Raw genomic sequence first — 18,114 nt, 5'->3', positions numbered from 1 at the left:
TTGTATAACCAAAGAACAGCAACAAAGCCAAACTATTGTACGCGGAACAAAATAAGAATGGTGCTTTATGTGGAGAATATTTGGATTTCATTTTTATAGATTTAGACATAAAATAAAGAAAAAGAAGGGGAAAAGAATACAGAATAACAGAATTGGAAGGGACCTTGGAGGTCTTCTAGTCCAACCCCTGCTCAGACAGGAGACCCTATAATATTCTGGACAAATGGCTGTCCAGTCTCTTTTTAAAAACCTCCAGTGTTGGAGCACCCACTGGTTAATTGTTCTCACTGTCAAGAAGTTTCTCCTTAGTTCTAGGCTGGTTCTCTCCTTGATTAATTTCCATCCATTGCTTCTTGTCCTGCCTTCAGGTGCTTTGGAAAATACGTTAACCCCCCTCTTCTTTGTGGCAGCCCCTTAGGTATTGGAAGACTGCTATCAGGAGTCACGATGGCACAGTGGTTAGAATGCAGCACTGCAGGCTACTTCTGCTGACTGTCGGCTTCCTGCAATTTGACAGATTGAATCTCACCGGCTCAAGGTTGATTCAGCCTTCCATCCTTCCAAGGTCAGTAAAATGAAGACCCAGATTGTTGTGAACAATATGCTGATTCTGTAAACCGCTTAGAAAGGGCTGTAAAAGCACTATGAAGCAGTATATAAATCTAAGTGCTATTGCTATCACTATCATGTCTCCCCTGGGCCTTCTTTTTATTAGACTAGACCTATCCAATTCCTACAACTGTTCATCGTATACTTTAGCCTTCAGTCCTAATAGAAAACAAAACTGGGAAGGGAATCCTCTGTGTCCAATTCTAAGGCTACATCATGTTCCCTAAATCTCCTATTTTGCTTACTTTACTTACTTCACTTGCGTTTCACTCTTTCTCCCAAGGAAGCCATCAGAGTGATAGGACATCCCATTGATGACCTGGTTCCGCAGCCAAGGACAAAGACAAGGAGAGAAAGTTGGGCAGGGAATGCCGCCTCCCTCCGCTGGAAAGCCGGAGCCCCTTCCCAGCCTCAGAGGGAAGGGGCATCAGCATTCCCAGGGCTTGGGTTGGGGAGCCAGTAGGTGGAAGAGCTTCACCCCAACTCTGGCCGGGATGAAGCACCCCCCCCAGCCCGCCACCGAGAACAAGCCAGCACAGCCCCCCTGTCCCAGCCAATTCCTGGCCGACGTGCCTCTTATCTCTCAGCAGTGCCTTCCTGCTTCCTGGCCGGTGTACTTCTTACCCCTCAGCAGCGTCTCCATGTGGCCCTCCTGGGGCAGCTCACCTCCTCAGGGGTAGATTCTACTTACCTTTACTACTGGTTCGCAATGGGATCGGGATCATGTGCTCGCGATCACTTCTGATGATGTCAAGGTCAGTGGGCAGAGCCTCCCACCGGTTTTACTACCGGTTCTATAGAACCAGTCTGAATCAGGGGCAACCCACCACTGCTCCTCCTCCTTTTCCTCCTGGCTGCTCCAGCATCCTGGCTGGAAACGGCAGCGCGAGAACCGACGCCGATCCCTCACCCCTCGCAGCTGCAGGAGCAGTGGGTGAGGCAGCCAGCCGCCAAGCCAGAAAACGCTGCCCTGTTTCCCCATGCACCCGAGCTGGCCAGGCGCTCCGGACCGCAGAAACACGTGAGTGCCACGGGCTGGAGGGCTGGGGCCATGCAAGAAGCCCATTTGGGCGAGGAGGAAAGGAAGCCACTGCCCACGCATCCTGGCTGGCAGCTCTGCTCTCCTTGCTCTTCTGGGTTCTGGCACGCAGGCCACCTGATCTTCACGCACGCGGGAGCACCAGAAACCGGAAGAGCAGCCGCCCAGTGTGCATGCATGTGCAGGGAAGATGATCTTCTGGCTTCCAATGCAAGCATGCATACTGGCCATCTGGTTTTCGCACACGCATGCATGCCAGAAACTAGAAGACCAAGTGGCTGGCGAGCACATGCAAACCAGAAACCAGAAGATCATCTTCCTGGCACGCGCATGTGCCCCGGGTGGCTGCTCTTTTGGTTTCTGGCACTCCCACGCACGTAGAGACCAACTGGCTGGTGTGCTGGAACCCAGAAGAGCAATGGGTGATGGCTCACGTGTCCGGAGAGATGGCTCTGCGTGCCACTTCTGGCACACGTGCCATAGGTTCGCCATCACGGGTCTAGGTCATCACCTCCCCATTGATCTCAAAAAGTTGTTTTCTAGAAAGTAAAATTAGTAGTAGGTTCAGCAGTCTGAGCTCCTATAGGAAAGGGAAAACATGAATCATAAACGCCCACATGAGAAGCAGCTGCATTAAAAAAAAAAACACAACATAAGTAAATTTGGATCAGGTGGCTTTTTCAACCCTTTAACTGGCAAAACCTGAATTGGGTAATACCTAAAAAATGAGGCATTGGCCTAGAGCAGATCTGGAGAGAGCTATCCCTGATCTTTCTGCAGGGTATTAATAAGTTAGCTTGGTTCTCCCACTGAGGCCGAGAGTCCCAGGGACCCCTGAACTGAGCTGCTTGATCTCAGGGACAGGCTGAGAAGTGGAGGCAGCTGATTGCTGTGAGGGACTCTCTCCATGAGCAACATTGACCAGATGAAACTATAAGAAGTATTTGCTAAGGTCAATAGCTTTTGAAGTACTCCTCGCGGTGCCATTTGGCTCAGGCCTTCTGGAAATTCTTAACAAGCAGTCATTGGCTGCAGATAAAACACAGAGAAACAAGAACCAGACACGACTCTTGATATTTTAGGAGTAGTAAAAGGAGTAGAGGACCTCAAGGGAACTTGCCTGGGAGTTAAGGAAGGTCATATGAGGTCTTTCAGAATACTTTTTGCACAAATGTGTACCCAACCATTAGAAGCGAGGCTTAAATAAAAAGAAAAAAAAGCCAAATAAAGATGCACTTCACCATCTCGCTGTTCCCACACTGCATAGTCCTTAATTACACAGGCCAATCATCTGACTTGGAATAGTGCAAAGCCCATAGTGTTCCTTTACCAAATAAATAAATAAATAAATCTAACTTTAGAGTTTTGGGGAACTCGAGAGATTGCCTGCCCAAAAAATTAGCTTCCTATTATTATTATTTCTTTTCAATTAAAATATCCTTCCTATGAACATAGTTCAGATTTTAAACTGTGTAACGTCTTTGGATAGAGACAGGCCTGAATAGTGGTCAAATCCAGCAGAACGCTGCAAAAAGGACAAGGTCCTGCATTTGGACAGAAGTAAAGGAGTGATGGTAGGGACCAGGGGTGGGTTCTACTCTACTTTACCTTTACTACCGGTTTGCAACGGGGCATGCGCAGAAGCTTCCTGATGATGTCCGGGTCGGTGGGCAGAGCCTCCCGCCGGTTTTACTACCGGTTCTTGCGATCCGGTCCAAACCAGGGGCAACCTACCATTGGTAGGGACACCTGGCTTGGCAGAGTACAGGTGGAAAGGACTTAGGCATTCCAATAGTCTATCAGCTGAACCACAGTAAGCAGGGGGGTCTCAATAGCTATAAAGGCCAATGGAACTTTGGGTTACATCAATATAAGTCATCTACATTAAGATTGAATAGCCTTCTCTCATTAGAGGGGGAGGGATATGACACCACCTATCTCCTGTTTACAATACAGTCCTTTCAGTAGTTCCAAGAAGGCTCCCCACCCATTTGCACTATTCAGGTGACCCTGAGGGCACAGATAAACCTTCAAGTGGCCTCAGTGACTCTCAGAAAGAGTGCTAATGACCAGATGACCTGCAAGGAATATAAATCCTTCTATTTTCCTCCATTCAGTCAGAACTGAAGAAGTTTTTAGGATGAGAAGTGAAACATCTTCAAGGAAAAATGAAGTCCAGTTGCCTTTTGAAAAAGCACCTTTGGGACCCCTATGACCTGGATGACTGCGAATAATCTCCAGGGACCTCAATAGAAGCCCTGCATTTGGGCCCCTAGGTGTAATTGTTTCATTATCCTCTGCTTCGGTTAGACTCAACTGGAGCAGTGTATCAGGTTCTGGGGATAACATTTTAAAAGAGACACTGAGAAGCTGAAGCTGATCATGAAAAGATCTACCAAGATGATAAAGTGGATGGAAAATAGTCCCAGTTGTGAACAGTTAAGGATTGCTGGGGCTGTGTAGCTTGCAAAGGAGACTGAGGGGAGAGAAGATTGTCATTTTACAAACATCTAAGACTGCTGAACACAAGAAAGGTGGACCTTCTCTCTTCTGAAACTGAGGCAAGGACGACTGGGCTGATATTTAATGAAAGGAATTTCATAATGGATATTATGAGGAATTTTCTGATGGCAAAAGCTATGAAGCAGCACTACAATCTTTTAAATTAGCAAAGAATTCCCACTTAGTGGAGGCTTTCAAGTATGGGCTGGATGGCCACCTACTGAGGACGGTTGAGTTTTTTCACTTCACTGGGCTAGATGACCTACAAGTTTCTCTCCAACACATTCTATAAATTTATTCTGATGATTATAGATATTGTGATAGATAACAGAGACAAATGAAGGGATTAATGACTGCCCTATAAATTTCACTGAGAAACCTTAGTCAGCACCTTCAATCATCCAACTTCTACTCTCACATACTTTGCTTACTGGCATTGAAGAGGGTTGTTATAAAGTGTTGTTTCAGTGTTGCAAGAGATAATCAGACGTTGCTTTCTTGCACATTATAGTTTGTAGCATATTGCTTAGCTTGCCATTATAGCACAGATATTAATATTATGGGACAATCTAGTTGGGTATAGTCTACATTGGCAAAGCTTTGGAACTTATCCAAGGCCTGATAATCCATGAACTGTTATTGTTTCCATAGGGGCATCAAAGGTTGGGAGCCCATTATAATTCACAAAACTGTCCAGTTTGCAATTTGGACAGTCTTCCTTATTCAGTTTAGCCTTCCTTGGCCTGGTACCTTCCAGGCATATGGAGACTGCAGAGCATCAGCTTGGAGTAGACTGAATTTCAGTTTTGGACAAGAAATATTAATAGCATGTCAATTTACCCAGATCTGGCATTCCAAATCTGAATGGGATTGGAATTAAACTTTCCAAAATTGCTGGATGGTAGTGTATGGCCATAGTGGCTGAGATTTCTCCCAGCTGCAGTCTTAAGGCATCTGGAAAATGCTAACATTTTCTTTGGTAAAATTCTATCTGTGGCAGACAGTAAGAAAAACCTCAGGTTTTGAGGGCACCCAGGGGTGAAATCCAGCAGGTTCTGACAGATTCTGGAGAACCGGTAGCAGAAATTTTGAGCAGTTCAGAGAACTGGCTGGCCCCAGAGTGGGGTGGGAATGGAGATTTTGCAATATCCTTCCTCCAGGAGTGGGGAGGGAATGGGGATTTTGCAGTATCCTTCCCCTGCCATGCCCACCAAGTCACAACCACAGAGCAGGTAGTAAAAAAAATTGGATTTCACCACTGACCACACCATTGTGTTAGTGATTGCAGGGTAGGTTGTTCCTCATCTGTGTGAGTTTCAATTGACTAAAGAAAAGTCTCCTTGAAACCAGTGATACTCTTTTCATTGGCTTCAGCAGATCTGAAGGAGTCTCCAGCTTCTTTTGAGTCATGAGCATATGCAGTTTGATCTCCAGGGTTTTTCTCCCTTCCGATATCCAGCACTGCTCAGAGCAAATTGTTTTTACTCTTGCCTTCTCTTTTCCCACTTTCGCCACCACAGGAGAAATTTCTTGTCAGTGAAAATGATTAATCAATGGAATGGAAGTTGCCTTCAGAAGTTGTGGGTGCTCCATCATTGGAGGTTTTTAAGAAAAGATGGGACACCCATTTGCCTGGAATGTATAGGGTCTCCTGCTTGAGCAGGGAGTTAGACGAGAAGACCTCTAAGATCCCGATTCTGCTTTTCTGTTAAAATTGGAATGCAACTTTAGTTACCTTATCTCTAAAAGAAAGGAAACCAAAACTTGTAATGGATAGGTTTAGGAGAGAACTAATGCAGAGATCCTTGGAAACCATCACTAGTCTCTATTTTAATCTCCTCTGGTTAAGTGGGGCAAGCAATTGAACAGAACTTGCTCCATCGTCAGCTTGATTGCCTTTTGAGCTTTTCTAGTTAAGACACAGATGAAGTCCAAGCAATTCGCTGCTCCTTTCCATTCCCAATCCCCGATCACCATTAAAACATCAAAACGTTTTTTACGACCAATAAACCAAGCTACTTGGAAAAGTGAGGGGAAGCGATCTATTTGGAGTCACCAAGACATTGTTAGGATCTCTTTGATCGAAGGGGAGGGGGGGAGGGCACTTAAATGGAAATTATCAAATGACGCTTTAAAACATACACTCTTTTGTTTGATTAGCCTGCTGTAGATAACCTTTATTAAACCTGATCTAAAATTACAGCCATGCGTTGGAGCTTCTTTGATGCTTTGGCTGTTTCATTTCCTGTTTATACTATGATACACGTTGCACTAGGAGATAAAGCACTTCTGAGGGATATTAAGACATGAAAGTCCCTTGGCTATTTGCTGGCACTGTTTTGATGTTTTCTGCTCTCTAGAAATTAGCATATCCTTTTCAAAGACTGCCTCTGATGAGAGTAATCCTTCGCCATGATGTATTTGCTAAAAGTCATAAATGATAGTATATTGTGTAAAGAAATGACACATAAAAGGAACCTTGCTAGATTATTGATAATGAGGCAACTTGTGCAATTCAGCGTTTGGCTTTTGTGAAATACATTTTTGACACCCGAAACACAGTGGGCACATATTAATGAGGATTTAATATTTCTCAGTTTTCCAAGGGTGGGGGATGGGGAAGGGGAAGATTCCAATTTCTAAAGACAGACACGGGCTGGGCTTTTCGAAAATGATTAATCTTCACGGTTATTTCTGGGATTATGACATGTTAATGGGGAATGGCAGAACTTTTCCAGGTAAAAATTGGATTGGCTTGTTGACTGCGCAGTTGCCACGAAGCATATTCTGCAATGAGTTTGTATACTGAACAGTTCCTCTCTTGCAGAGTTCAAGCCAGCCAAAACAGCTTCCATATGATAGATTCACATCGAGACTGCCTTTGCAAGCGAAGAAAACCTTGGCAGCTTGCAAACAAATTACCCATCAGATGAAGTCACTGCAATAAATTAACCAGGTAGAATTGTTTTCACACAGACTTGAATCTATAACAATAGATCCACCCGGTGCTGAAAGCTTAGCCTTAGTCTGTTTCCCCCTCCCTTCTATTTTTTTTGCAATCCAAGTCAGACAAAGTTAGAAAGAGAGCCATGCACTGCAAGAGATCACTTGCAACTTGATAGAGAATTCTCCAATCAACAGAACGATCAGCTTTTCTGCCTTGAAATATAGCGTGAAGAAATGCTGGGCTGTTTTGTCCCTTGCATGGAAAACTTTGCTCTGGAGCAAACTTAGAAGTCATCCATCCATCACTGTTTTCTTGGCTGAATGAGGAGGACTTTTAGCATGAAAGGAGAAAGCCCTCTTCTGCGTATTTGAATCCTTACCAACTATGTTAAGTAATTTGAATTGCATTGCTCCCTGGAAAGTTTATGTTAATACTACATTTGTTAGGTCAGCTCCAGCGCAGAAAGTAGAAACATCAGGCTCAATCTTTCCTCAAAATCGAGGAAGCTTTCGTATATTTGAAGTTACTTTCTTCTATTCCCAATTGCCCTTACCTTAGAAGCTTCTTGGTCAAGACCCATCTTAGAGGTAAAATGCATATCAAGAGGATTAATTAAAAACACAAAGATGAACAAGGTTCCTAATTCTATTGCTTTTTTTTTTTTTTTAATATTCTATCTTCTTCTTTCCTCCCATCACCTCAGGTTGTCAAGAAAGAAATAGACTGTTCCTGCTAGTGATCATTTGCACATAGCTTTGTAAAAGAAGAGGTCCAATGGACCTTTAACTAAGAATATGGGTTACCTATCCCTGAAATCAGGGCTTGAATCAGGCAGTAGAGCCCAAGATGAGCACTGAGCCTCTTCTGTAGAGGTGGGGATATTGTGACCTTCAAAAATTACGAAAAAGGCGAAACTCCTATGATTTCAGCTCATTGGTGAGGTTGGCTGGAGCTGAGAGGAACAGAAATAACAATACTTCCAACCTCACTGACTGAGCTTAAAAGGGGGAAATGTGCAGAAGCCATTTTTTTGGCAATGCCCTTTATATTCTGCTAGTTGTAACTTGAGAATAACTGCCAAACTATAAACTAGAATAAAATAAGCATTGTTAGCCAGGTATGTAAACTATTCCTACAAGAGATGCTTTAGATGTTGAGTGCCTTGCAACAGAGCTGTTACTCTGAAGAAAGAGTGGAGAGTTAAGCCACAAAATAAGAATAGAATAGAATAGAATAGAATAGAATAGAATAGAATAGAATAGAATAGAATAGAATAGAATAGAATAGAATAGAATAGAATTCCTTATTGGCCAAGTGTGATTGGACACATAAGGAATTTGTCTTGGTGCATATGCTCTCAGTGTACATAAAAGAAAAGATACATTCATCAAGAATCATAAGGTACAACACTTAATGATAGTCATAGGGAACAAATAAGCAATCAAATAATATTAGGAAACAGTCAATATAAATCTTAAGGATACCAGCAACAAGGTTACAGTCATACAGTCATAAGTGGGAGGAGATGGGTAATAGGAACGATGAGAAGATTAATAGTAATGCAGATTTAGTAACTAGTTTGACAGTATTGAGGGAATTATTTGTTTAGCAGAGTAATGATGTTCGGGAAAAAACTGTTCTTGTGTCTAGTTGTTCTGGTGTGCAGTGCTCTATAGCATCGTTTTGAGGGTAGGAGTTGAAACAGTTTATGTCCAGGATGCGAGGGGTCTGTAAATATTTTCACAGCCCTCTTTTTGCCTTGTGTAGGGTACAGGTCCTCAGTGGAAGGCAGGTTGGTAGCAATTGTCTTTTCTGTAGTTCTAATTATGCTCTGAAGTCTGTGTCTGTCTTGTTGGGTTGCAGAACCAAACCAGACAGTTATAGAGGTGCAGAAGACAGACTCAATTGTTCCTCTGTAGAACTGTATCAGCAGCTCCTTGGGCAGTTTGAGCTTTCTGAGTAAGGCTGGTTCTTCCGTGGATATGAACCTCAATCAAACAATATCCTGGCTCAGTTCCAGAAGCGCCTAATCTATTTATGAGCCCTATTAAAATTGTAAGGTATCAGCTTTCAGTTTTCAAGTATGAATTGTTTAGACACAACTCAGAAAATAATTCTGTTAGTAATTAGTAGTTATGATTGTAACATGGCATCTCCAGATTCAGAGGCCTGGAAACCAATTGCTGGGGAGCAACATTAGAAAGAACTCCTACCAATGGAGTTTGGTTTCTGGAAGTAGGGTATTGGACACAGGATGACCTTTAGGCTTGACCCAGCAAGGCTATTTTAATATTCAGAGACTCCTTCTCACTTTGGAAGTTCTGTAGAAGGTTGCGCCATTGCTTTCCCTTCTCTTCCTCTTCCAGATTTTATTTACTTTATTTATTTAGGAAAATTTATATGACCGTCCAACTCAGTCTTAGTGATTCTGTGCAGCCTACAAAAATAAAAACCTAATATGAAAAACAGCAAGAAGCAGTAAGCTATCCCTGGCGATAATAATCAGTCAATCAAATAAGCCACTGAAACCATCACGTTTTGTTCTCCACCATTCCCTATAACAAGCTCTAGGTCCAAATGAGAATCCTGCTGATTTTACCAGAGGGACACCCTGTTGAACTCTCCTTCCTAGCTGTAGAGTTGCAAAAGAAACAAGCAATATCACAGAGCTTTCCCATGAAAACTTTGCTTCCACTACAAATGTGCCTAAGCATGCAACGTTCCTTTTTCACTTTCCATGCCTGAAATGCTTCACTAGTAATAGTAAATTACAACGGGGAGAATAACTCGTCTACAAATGTGTTCTTCTGGACTAGCCTTCCCTATATGTGTTGGAACTATAGCTCCCTAGAGTTCATAGTCATCACCGAGCTGATTGTTAATCTCATTTGGAATCAGCTGGAAAGATGGCAGTGGTTGAAAAGAGTTTTTGAAAATCCATTGGACCAGTAGAAAGGAAAAAGAGGATAACCATTCCCATCTCCAAGTTTTAGCGTGGATCTCTACTCTTTCATCTGTAGGCCAAGTCTTGTAAAAAGAAACCCTTCAGGATTAGTCTAAAATCAAGAGCTGAAAAGGATTATCCAAGGAAAAGAATGTGTGTTTGCATGTCTCTTCCAGGAAAAGAGGATCTTGATGAGGATTACTAACCATGGATTAGGAAATAAATGTGTTCCTTTTTTGGTTGTTTACCTTTTTGTATTTTAAAATGTTGAGAGCAGAAGATGCGCCTCATCAAATTAGTTTACTTGCATGGGGAAGGATCTCTGCTGAAGCATAATTCCTACAAATCCTATAGCTATAAACCAGGGGTATCAAACTCAATTTCATTGAGGGCTGCATCAGGGTTGTGTTTGACCTTGGGGGCGGGGGGGGGGGACTGGAATGGGCATGGCCAGCTCGATGTCACTCATGTTGGGGGCGCTTGCGGAGGCCCAAGTGCTCTGCCAGAGAAAATGGGCTCCCAAGCTTTGTTTTTGGCTGTGACAGCCTCCTGAAACCCTCTGCTAGCAAAAACGGAGCTCGGGAGAACTGCACACAGCCCTCCCAAGCTCTGTTTTCACTGGCAGAGGAACCGCGGGCCAGTCCTTTGCTGTTTCCAGGGTGGCCCTGCAGGTCAGATCTAAGCACCCCTTGGGCCGGATCCATCCCCAGGGCCTTGAGTTTGACACCCCTGCCATAAACTGTCCATCCTAGGGGCAGATACCACTTCAAACCTCAGGAAGATTTCACTCACTCTTGAACCCGAGTGATTTGTTTTCCCTTTCTGACCTTTGATATTCCTCGAACAAGAACAACTGCACTCCAGCCCTTTGGAACATAGTAAAGCAATAAACCTGTTGAAATATGCTAACTAGTATGTGTCTGTGTGTATTACACCTTTGATAATCCACTGTTTGGAAACAGGTTGGTCACATGTCAACCATTGATGCTCGATCTAGATTGCATGTGGCTTCTTTGCCTTGTAGACCTCAAGGACCAGGTAATAACAAGCGCAACGATACTCTCACAGTCAACAAATAAGAGTAGCACCCCTTCCATAAACCGGGAACTCTGGTTGAAAAATGCAGCACCTTAAAAGAAATAATAATGTTGGGCTGGCGTTTTGTTGCCTTCTAGGCTCCCAGCAAGAAGTGCTGGGAAGTGTATCAAATGCTCAGAGGCCTTTTGAATTCTTTTTGATCTGCCTTTCACCCTGTGCCAGTACATGCCTCTGACTCACTTGGGATAGCTCTGGACTGTTTCTTTTTCAGTCCAGTAGTCATAGCTCCCAGGGATTCATTTACTCGACTCATCTGCCAAGATCTTTATGCTACACCTTATGATTGGCTGCTGTTTCAGAGCAGAGCCAAACAACCACTGACCTTTTGCTGTTCTACACTGCTCACCGGATTCACCACAATTCTTCCATTGCAAAAATTTGGACAGCTTCCCCACCCCGCACCCCCCCGACGGACTCTAAAATGGGCTTCATGTACACCACCTCATGATTATACTTCTCCCCCGATCTAATTTCTCATTACTTAATGACTACTTGCTGACAGTGAACAAACTAACACCAAGCTGAAGGTTTACACTTTTAGGGGAGAATGAATGAGAGGGGATCAGGGTGAGTAATCCATCCTTCGCCTGTGGATTCTCACACCAAACTTTTGGCGTTTGGAATCTGATAGAGGGAGAAAAACCTGGGGAAACATTTGCAAGAAGAAAAAAAAAAAAACTCAGTCAGCATGTGATGGGGAAATTTACCCTCTCCTGGCACCAGCCCCTTTTTTCTCACTTGTCAAGATCTCCATTCCTGTATTATTTTTATGAGGAATACTTCGTATGGGGAAGGTCATTCTTTCTTACAACCTGTACTCCCATCTCAAAGTCCAAGTTTTGATATTATCCCTTGGTTCTCTTGTTCCTAAATCAGACTGGGGAACTAACTCACCTGAGGCTTCTGGATTGCCTATGGCTCTGAACACCCTGTGGACATCTACCAGAGCTCTCCGAGATCGTGCCAGTAAACATCAACAGCAAACCGCTGAATCTTGAAGATGGAGTTTTGTGTTGGGGTGGATGGGGAAAAAAATCAAATCAAATAATGTGTTAAGTCTTATATAAACATATCAAAGGAATGGAATGGAATGGAATGGAATGGAAAGGAAAGGAAAGGAAAGGAAAGGAAAGGAAAGGAAAGGAAAGGAAAGGAAAGGAAAGGAAAGGAAAGGAAAGGAAAGGAAAGGAAAGGAAAGGAAAGGAAAAGAGCATATCCAAATGAAAATCAATGACCCATTTCTTGTAACCCACAGCCAAACCCCAAGTTAAAACAAAAAAACCAGAAACTATTGTCTCTGACTCACAAAAAGTTGTACTGTCTATATTCTGGATAAACCTAGCCAGCAAGTGATTGTTTTGTCTGCTACATTATTTCAGAAGGGGAAAATGAATTAATTATATATGAAGGAACAGATACATTTTCCTTATAGATTATTAAGAGTGTGGAAACAACCATGTTTTGCTTCGGCAAGGTCCTTAGTATCCCAGAGATGGCACCAAAAGTTGCTTTCCAGAGGTACCGAGGTGATACAATTTATGAGGTTCAGAGTTGACACAATACAACTAGAGATCATTGGGAGAGATTGAAGGAGCTGATACCACCCAGGTTGACTGCTCCTCAATATCCAATTCCCAGGAAAGTCATGGGTACCTTGAATGTTGTTGAGGTGCTAATGGACTGGGTGTGGGAGAACAAGTTGGAATTCAATGCCGATGAGATGGAGTTGTGTCTCAGTTCACAGTAAATTTCCAAATGGCTACTGTGGCGAGAGCTCTTTGGAGCAATTTCTGCCAATATTCCAGCAGCTGAACTGGAATTGGGACTGCTGCTGAATTGGACTAGATGATCTCCAAGTTCCCTCCCAACTCATTCTGAAAATGTTGCGTGAAGAACAGGAAGCCCCATCAATCCATAATGTACTTCATTTGTATGTGTATACGAGTGCATCATGATGTGATATATATGTGAGCCCAGCAACTCCATTTGGTTATTTTGGGTTTAGGTAGAGGCATATGGTGTGAACCTAGTTTTCCCTATCCTGCTTTTCTAATATTCTTGGCCCTTTCATTCAATTTATAGTTTGCGATTCTAACACTGAAAGTACATACCATTTTTTTAAAAAACAAATGTGTTTTGTTGAGTTGTTCTTACATGTAAGAATAAATGCAAATTTCTCTTCCTCCCAATTCTCTTGATCAGTGTCCTCAGTAGGATAAGAGGACCATGATCAAAGAAGGAGAACCCCATTGTTACTTTCTTGGGCCTTTGGCAAACTGTTGCCTAGCCATCTATCTTCCAAGCCTAGTGTTGCAACTTGACAAACTAAGATGTAAGTATCAGCCTTTGCATTGCATTCTACAACTTTTCTTTCTGCTGCTTCCTGTTTGGCTCCTGATTAGTCTTCAGGGCTGAGTTTATATAGCACAGGAATCCATCATAGGATCCACTTGATTTTCATGTAAATCATGGTTTATGGCTTAATGTGTTGTGTAAATGCAGCCAAGTTTAGCATGAAGTGTGACCTCAGTCAGCCAGCCAGCCAGTCAGTCAGTCAGTGTTTTTTTAAAAACCTTATATGAAGCAATCCCATTCTATGAAAAACTCTCCTTATCTTTGAATGAGTTCAGCTCTACATTAATTAATCCAGACAATCTGAATAAATTAAATAGTTTCCTATGTAAGAAGAACATGATCTAAACCTATGCTTAACTGGCTGTCAGATCTCTTTAAGATGGAGCACAAAGCTCAGCATGATCTAACTCTGTTTTTCTAGACTCCTTAACAAGGAAGCATGCTACATTTTCTGAATTAAAAATTGGCAGCTTCCTTCTCTTCAATATTAGAAAGGACCGGGCAGAGAAGTGTCTAGAGCACTGACTCAGGGAGAGATGCAACAGATAGACTCTTCTGACAGCAAATAATTCTGACCTGGCTCTTGAGTTGCAAGAAATTACAGCAGTATAGAATTGTTGAAGCAAACAGGCAAATAAGCAAATGTCTCGGTATTGTGATTGACGGTGGGACCGAGAAGAGAGAATAAAGGCAAAACATCTGGTTCTGTTTTCCCTTGCAAAATTGTCTCCTGCACTGACCAAGCAGGATCTTCTCTGTAATGACTAAATGCAGAAGACTCAGGCACACACATGGTTGTTATCGAGCAATATTGTGCAAAATTAAATTGGCTACTTTAGGGTAAAAAACAGAGCCAGAGAGCAGACATTTCAAACATGTGCGCTCCTTTTAGTGAGATCTGGAAGCCATCATGGTCCAAGGATGGCTACTTCAAACTATCTAACGAATAGTAAAAAAACAAAAAAACAAAAAAAAAAAGGCCGTTCCATCAGATGAATACACAGGCTGTCTTTAATAAAGTTATCAAGAGCATAAAAGTAAGGGGGACGGGCACAGGCTGAAACTAATAAGCTGTTTGGTAAGCTTGAGAAAATTCATATGTGCAAAACATTCCTCTAAAGGCGACCTGAGAAGGCAAAGCACCATAGTAAATCTACTAACTGTAGCAAGATGTGGAGGAAACTTTCCCCTTGGCTAGGCTTAAGTGGCTCAGCTAGAGGCTGCATTCAGGATGTGAGCATCTCAGAGATATGGGCAGAATGTTATGGCTATTTTCTTTCAGAGGCTGTCAGTCTCCCTTGCTACATATGACCAGCAAAAGCAGTTTTTTCCCCCCACCCCACCCTGGAGATACAGGTATCTTAGAAGAAGAGAACTGCTTCTCCCAAGGTACCAAAACATAACATTCCGAGGGCATCCAATCAAGAACAAGAGCCTATTTGCATGCTGAGGTTAGTTCAGCCTTAATAGGATTTAAGTGTTTTAATTATGCTCGGATTCATGCCCAAAGGAATTGTCTTGAGGTGGGCCAACTTCACTCAGGTAAAAGTATTATCCTCCTTCAAGGTGAGCTTTACTGAACTTCGGGTAATTTGATAAACATGTTTAAGTAATTTTCTTGGCAATCATTCGGAGACAGGTTGCCACTTTTTTTTTTTTTGCCTGGATGTTATTTGATTTCTCAATCCAGCCTGCACTTCTAGGATCTCCTGGCAGCAATTTTATCTACCAATGCAAAGACATCGAGGGTTTGTCTTTTCTTGGAAATGTGGGTTTGTTTGTTTTTGACCACAGACATGGGTTTTTGCAATAGAATGCTGAAGTACAAGTAATCCTCCGTTTATGACCATAGTTGAGCCCAACATTTCTGTTGCTAAGCAAAACATTAAGTGAACTTGCCCCGTTTTACAACCTTTCATGGCACCGTTGTTAAGTGAATCACTGCAATTGCTAAGTCAGTAACACCATTGTAAAGTGAATTTGGCTTCCCCATTGACAGAAGGTTGCAAAAGGGGATCATATGATCCCAGGACACTGCGACGGTCATAAATATGTGTCAGTTGCCAAGTATCTGAATTTTGATCACATGACCATGCTGCAATGGTCATAAATGTGAAAAAAAGGTCATAAGTCACTTTTGTCAATGCAGTTGTAACTTTGAACAGTCTTTAAATGAATTATTGTAAGTCGAGAACTACCTGTACAAGTTTGCATACGTAAGTCCTAAAGCCTTTTACTGACACCTGCCATTAGAGAACTCTCGAACAAAAAAAGAAATCTTTGCTTGAACATCTATGGTGGATCATTGCTCCAAAGTCCTATATTCACCATATTTACCCAAGATGCTTGCTGAACTATGATTTAGGAAACATACACACAAGAAGCTAAATTAAACCATGGCTGATCCACTACTTTCTGGTAGCCACAAAAAGGAAGCACTTTCTAACTGAACATGTGGCATGAACCCCTCTATTTCCTAGGGATGACACATTCAAAAGAGCAACATAGCCACTCAAAGAGCTAGTCATGGGCCCCCATGTGGCCCTTTCACCACAATCCCAGGTTTAATTGAGACTTTGTGTCTCATCTGAACTGGGACCAGCTGTTAGTTGCAGTTTGCAGGAAATGGAACTTGAAACCAAAATTGTGCGCTCCTGTTAACTATTAAAGTGGCCTGGTGGGGTGTATAAATCAGTCTGAATTACCTCTGCTGATGGCAAAAGCTTTTGAGAGATTCTGCTTAACGGAAGTGTGGACCCCTCTCTTTCTGAAAGGGATACAAACACCTCGTCACACAGATGCCAAGTTGAGTAGAAACAGCATTGCCAAGGCTAAGAGTAGCCAGGATTTCATCTAATAAAAAAAGCATACTGTAAGCCTGTATATTAAATCCCGGATTGTTTTTTAATTGCATGCACTACAGAAATACTACATTAGTAGAACTCTGGGCACTTAAAACAGCTTTGATTTTCCTAAGCATATATTGTTATTTTATGGTTGTTTTATGTATGTAATGAGAAACAGAACAAGGAAATACAAAATGTAAATCTTTAAATGAACCCAAACACCAAAGAGATGCCACATAACTTTCTGAACTAATAGGAGGAAGAGAATCTATGCTACTTAAGAGTTGTGGGTTCAGCTTTGTATCCCCCGAGACTTAAGAACTGTGGAAAGTGGTACGTTCAGGTAACAAAAAAAAAAACTGATGTTGGCTTGTTTGTTTGTCCTTATAGTGTATATTTTGATATCTATACAGTATTTGCATCAGTTTTCCTTAGGACAACAAAGGGGAAGATTATTTGCCTTCATCTACCTTTTCAAATTCAGTTTTTTCTTTACAAAGGACACTAATGTACTTTCCTCTTCCACCTAGAGAAGCAGTTTTTGAACCACCAATGCTCTAGTGAGATCTCTTCCTGTCTTTCTGATATCTTGGAAGCTTCAATTCACATTCTAATATACTGCCATTTTAATTAACATACTTGATATAGAGTATATTTTGATACAAATTCTCAATAGTCCCACTAGTTTTGACGTTCCCAGGAAGAAATAATTTGTGGCAGATAGATAGATAGATAGATAGATAGATAGATAGATAGATAGATAGATAGACAGACAGACAGACAGACAGACAGACAGACAGACAGACAGACAGACATAGATGATGATAGACAGACAGACAGAAATACTGGTAGATGATAGACAGACAGACATACAGGTGAAACTCGAAAAATTAGAATATCGTGCAAAAGTTCATTTATTCCAGTAATGCAATTTAAAAGGTGAAACTAATATATGAGATAGACTCATTACATGCAAAGCGAGATAGTTCAAGCCTTGATTTGTCATACTTTTGATGATTATGGCTTACAGCTCATGAAAACCCCAAATTCACAATCTCAGAAAATTAGAATATTACATGAAATCAATAAAACAAGGATTGTACATAGAACAATATCGGACCTCTGAAAAGTATAAGCATGCATATGTACTCAATACTTGGTTTGGCTCCCTTTTGCATCAATTACTGCCTCAATGCGGCGTGGCATGGATGCTATCAGCCTGTGGCACTGCTGAGGTGTTATGGAAGACCAGGATGCTTCAATAACGGCCTTCAGCTCTTCTGCATTGTTCGGTCTCATGTCTCTCATCTTTCTCTTGGCAATGCCCCATAGATTCTCTATGGGGTTCAGGTCAGGCGAGTTTGCTGGCCAATCAAGCACAGTAATCCCATGGTCATTGAACCAGGTTTTGGTACTTTTGGCAGTGTGGGCAGGTGCCAAGTCCTGCTGGAAAATGAAGTCAGCATCCCCATAAAGCTCGTCTGCGGAAGGAAGCATGAAGTGCTCCAAAATCTCCTGGTAGACGGCTGTGTTGACCCTGGACTTAATGAAGCACAGTGGACCAACACCAGCAGATGACATGGCTCCCCAAATCAACACAGACTGTGGAAACTTCACACTGGACTTCAAGCATCTTGCAGTGTGTGCCTTTCCATTCTTCCTCCAGACTCTGGGTCCTTGGTTTCCAAATGAGATGCAAAAGTTGCTCTCATCAGAAAAGAGGACTTTGGACCACTGAGCAACAGACCAGTTCTTTTTGTCTTTAGCTCAGGTA

Source organism: Pituophis catenifer, unplaced genomic scaffold, assembly GCF_029215685.1.
Source record: "Pituophis catenifer annectens isolate HBS135680 unplaced genomic scaffold, rPitCat1.0.hap2 SCAF_2, whole genome shotgun sequence".
Taxonomy (NCBI): Eukaryota; Metazoa; Chordata; class Lepidosauria; order Squamata; family Colubridae; genus Pituophis; species Pituophis catenifer.
Note: the sequence above shows the minus strand (reverse complement) of the source record.